The following is a 4,652-nucleotide window of genomic DNA, read 5'->3' as shown; positions in this document are numbered from 1 at the left end:
AGAAAGATTAATGAAAAAGAAAGTTCAGGAATTGCTCGAGGAATGTGGCGTTGTTTCTTTCGGAGCTAGTGCGAGTCGTCTGCACACCTGCCTTATGGCGAGCGTGTCCAGAATAGGCTATTTCGCTCTTAAAGCAACGTTTTGAGTGAGATTTTGAACTCTCGGAAAATTTAAAGTTTCTCTTTATTTTTCCATCGACCAGCGTTTCATTTCGGAACTCTGGACTGTACGCACGATAGGTTTCACTTTTCCGATGTCCGCCGACGCTAATTTCTTTGCTTCGAAACCCTAGATTCGAGCGATGGATGAAGACTTTTTCTATTCGGGACTTCTAACGAAGTTTCCGTCCGCGTTGCCAGATTTGTTTCGACGTTTCCAATCTTTCTTCAGAAGGAAGTTTTCTCATCCGACATCAATTGCAAAAAGTAGTTTTGCGGTATATTTTGAAGCATACTGCGTTCAAGCCATTTTCTCACTTAAATGAACCCAATGCAAGTATCGTCCTTTCTTGGATCGATACTTAGATTAATTACATAATATGACAACGTCATATTTGTTCTAATTGTCTAACAATTATTCTTTAGCTCTGTTTCTACTCATTTCTTGGTTTATGGATCATTTTATTTTGCTCAAAGTGATTCAAATTTATATTTTATCATTTCATAAAGTTCCTCATAATTTTTGGGCTAATAATATATCACCCTTATATTTTTATCTTAACTCTATGAGTTAAATCATTCAGCGTCTAAATTAATCTGTACCGATTAATAAATATCTCATCCTTTTTACTTGGCCTTTCTTGCTCCACGTCTTTCATTTTGGCCAATCCATTCATTTTACCACATGTTTCTATTTTATTCATTCCAAATTTCTTTCCCTGGCAGAATGCGCACACCGTAGTCCCTCTGTTTCTCTTATTCACGTCTTTTTTCCCTCACCACTCTCTTTACTCTCATTTTCAATTGGTTTCTGCAGCAATTTATAATCCTTGTTCCTTTCATCTTGTTCTCATCACCAACCTCATCTCGTTCATTTTCTTTGTGGCAGCGCCCACACACAACTGTGCCTTCTTCCTTCATGATCAAACCACCACCACCTCTAAGGCATTTTCATGGTAAAACCTCTTCTCCTTTTTATCATGTTTTTAATGGGTAAAGATTGAGTTTTGATTTGTTATGCTTTTTCAAAAATTACTTTCATCCAAAGTGCTTTTACAATTGTTGTTCCCTATCACCGGATCTATAGATTTCACTGATTAGTTTTCCAAAAAGTTGTTTTTTTTAGTTAAGTGATTTTGGGATTTTAATGATTTTAATTTAAACCTTGATTAGTGATTTTTAAATGTTAAAAATGGCTTTGGAAGTGATTTGGGGAAAAAGGAAAATTTATACATATTTATGTAGTCGTGGCCGAGCCTATGACATGTGTTTTGGGTTTGGGAAAATCAATTATGAAACTTGTTTTTATTTAGTGAAAATCATAAGTTAAGTTTATGGTGACAAAACTTTAGGATTAAAGCACAAGAGGCTGAGAAGTTTTGGGTTAAACCGGAGTTTTAAAAGTCTTGGGGTTTGTTTGATAAATTTATAAAAGATTGAGGGTTGAAAAAGAATTTTCTTTTATGTGAGGACCTTTTCGTGATTATGTGCTTATCAAGGGACTAGGGTTAAATTATTTAAAAGTTGAGGAGTTGTTTGGGAGGCGTGCAACTTCACTGAAGCGTGAGACTTCGTGAAGGCGCGAAACTTCACTGAAGCGTGAGACTTCGTGAATGTGTGAGATTTCACTGAAGCGTGAGACTTCGTGAAAGCGTAAGACCCCATTGAAGCGTGAGACTTCATGGAAGCGTGAGATTTCATCGTCGTTTACCCTAGGGCAACGACAGGGAACATTGGTTTAGTTGGATACGTGTGTGTTGGGAGGACGATACATTGTTTGACTAACCTTATCACCTAACTTCATATGTTGAGATTATGATGATTTGATGTTGATGAACATCGTTAGGTATTAATGATTGAACTGTGTAGGAGATTCGAGAACATGCTATGTATATACCTTAGAGTAGGCAATACATAACTTATATGTATATATATACAACATATGTATATATCTCCTTTATCACAAGTTGATTGTATATCTATTGTATTCTGTAAGTTGACCCTAGCGCCTTGGCTTTGTTTGTATGTTTGTGTTTGGGCGGTCGGCCTGCTGCCAGGCGTCTGTCAGCCGGTTCGTGATGATTCGTTGTGCGGGAAAGACCCGGAGCGGAACGACTATTACTGAAGCTTTCGACGAGGACCCGGACTTCATGCCTGATCGAGGGAGGGTCGATGATAGTAGTGTGGGGTATGGGTGGTTAGAGTCTTTTGGAGTTGGTTGTTACTGTAATAGCTCTGATTCGTTTTGCTTTTGGGACAGGGTAGGTTCCCGATGCATGGCTTTTTGTGTGGTTCTCTTACGGAGGGATCACAGTGAGTCAGTCGGACCATAGGGGTCTTTGCTTAGGCCATTTTGAGGCCGACTTTCTCCTAGTGGTTTGTAATTATACTTTTTCTCACTCACACTTCTGGATCTGTAAATATTTGCCTACGGGCACACTACTTTGGAGTCACTGCGAGTGTGTGTGACGTGGAAGTGCAGCTGAGGCTGTACATGTTTATATTTGATATATATTGGTTAGTTTAGTAGTTGAGTTTTGTCTTTACTTCTTTATCGTTTTGAATTAAAGGAAAGAAAACGAAAAAAAATTACCTGTTTTCCGCGTAAAGATTATTTTTGGTTACTAAAGTGACACCTGGAAATCGGGGTGTTACAGACACTAAACTCCGAGTTGTGTTGTATTGACCGACACTAACTCTTGGGTTTGTTTTGAGATTGGGTTTGAGCTAAACACTTGTGTGGTGAGGACGATTCGATGTTTGGCTAACCATATAGCATCAATCGGGTGAATAGCGGGAATGGTTCACCTGTGCATCTTTTGGTGAATAACGGGAATGGTTCACCAATGCATTAATGATGAATAACGGGAATGGTTCATCATACGGTGAATAACGGGAATGGTTCACCAAGGATGAATAACGGGAATGGTTCATCCATAGTGAAGAACGAGAATGCTTCACTTGTGGCGAACGGGAACGCGTCACATATATCCGGATCATATTGATTGCATTTCACGCATACATTCACTCTGACTGGAATCGTGTGCTGTTTGATTTATTGAAGCATTGTTAGAGCCAATAACATGCTAGGATTGTTTATATATATATATATATATATATATATTTTTCTTATATATATATATATAAGAAAAATATATATATATATATAAGAAAAATATATATATATATATATATATATATATATATATATATATATATATATATATATATAACGGTTGGTACGAACAAAATTTGGCAAGCTGGGGTTGGGAGCCTTGGTCTCGTCGTGAGAGAGTCGGTCTGGGGCTTCTTGCCATCCCCTTACTCCGGCTTGTGGCTTTGTGGGCGAAAGTTCTGAGGTTACTGAGGTGTCTGCGAGGTCGGAGCTGCGGAGGAGAGGCCGACCTAGGAAACCTTGTTCTTCAGGTAAGCAGAAGGTTCTTGGAGCTGTGATTGGTGGGGTCGCCGAGGTTCCGGGGGTTGAGGAGTCACCGAGTAGGGATTCCTCCTTGGTTCTCCCTGAAGCTTGAGGTTATGTTCGTGCTTTGACGATAGCTATGAGGGTTTTTTTAATAGCAAAACAAGTAGGAGTTGTCCCCATTGGTTCTGAAGAGGAAGCAATCCAGAGCTTGACTGACCATCTTGTGGCTAACCATCCGAGTCTCTATGGTGATCCTTTGCTTGTAGTTGCTCTTCCCTGAGCTTCTGTTTGGTTTTTATGAGGGTTGAGCTATGCTTAGGTCTTTTTTCTGTTTTTTTCTTTTGGTTTTCCTTTCATGGGGTTTTTCGCGGTTCTTTGCTGGTTTCTCTCCTGTGGGGTCTCATATGCGGATTTTTTTTGGCTGTTCTTTGGTTAGTAATCTTAGGCTCTAGCGTTGGTTGCTTTGGCTTTGCCATTTTTTGATCCTTTGAGGAGGGTTGTGAATCTTGTCAATTTCCTCACTTATATTGAATATATTTCTACTTTCTATAAAAGAGATATGCATCAATTTAAAGTTGTTCCAATTAAAATGAGTATCGCAAGCAGTACGTACAAATAAACTAACGCAAGAAAGTAGTGAAAAGGAAAATTAATCAATCAAAACACACATATCAGAATTCAAAGATGCACTTAAAAAACATGGGGTGGTTACGAAATGCAAATCAACAAAGGAAGATCATAAATAACATTCAAACACACAATAATTAAGTTCTACATAGGATCTCTAGAAGGATCCGCAAAATGTCGAATGGAGTGTAGAGGAACTCCTGGCGATCACTTTCCTTGTAAATAGAGAGTGAGACAAAGGAAATCTGTGAGTCGTTCATCGAGAAGTTTCAAATTGTGGATTTACTGCGAGGTTTGATTGAGAAAATGGACATGGATATATATCCAGCAAAAATTCACCTTGAGGAGCATGTGCTTGTAAGATCAAGTTTTGATCTAGTAGTACAACTCTATGTTTTGATGATTACAAGTTAACCTTTTGATATGAACAATTATGGTACTCTAAC

At 38.5% G+C, this 4,652-nt stretch overlaps 1 long non-coding RNA gene across 1 annotated transcript; it reads left to right on the top strand.

Moving 5' to 3' along the window:
- The first annotated feature begins 209 nt into the window (after positions 1-209).
- LOC130713842 (uncharacterized) lies at positions 210-2,704 on the top strand. Its single transcript, XR_009011048.1, has 2 exons — positions 210-1,114; positions 2,216-2,704. It is a non-coding gene; the product is annotated as an uncharacterized LOC130713842 (long non-coding RNA).
- The last annotated feature ends 1,948 nt before the right edge of the window (positions 2,705-4,652 follow it).

This window comes from Lotus japonicus, chromosome 4 (genome assembly GCF_012489685.1).
Source record: "Lotus japonicus ecotype B-129 chromosome 4, LjGifu_v1.2".
Taxonomy (NCBI): Eukaryota; Viridiplantae; Streptophyta; class Magnoliopsida; order Fabales; family Fabaceae; genus Lotus; species Lotus japonicus.
The sequence above is the reverse complement of the archived record's forward strand: the minus strand, read 5'-3'. Positions and strand labels throughout refer to the sequence as shown.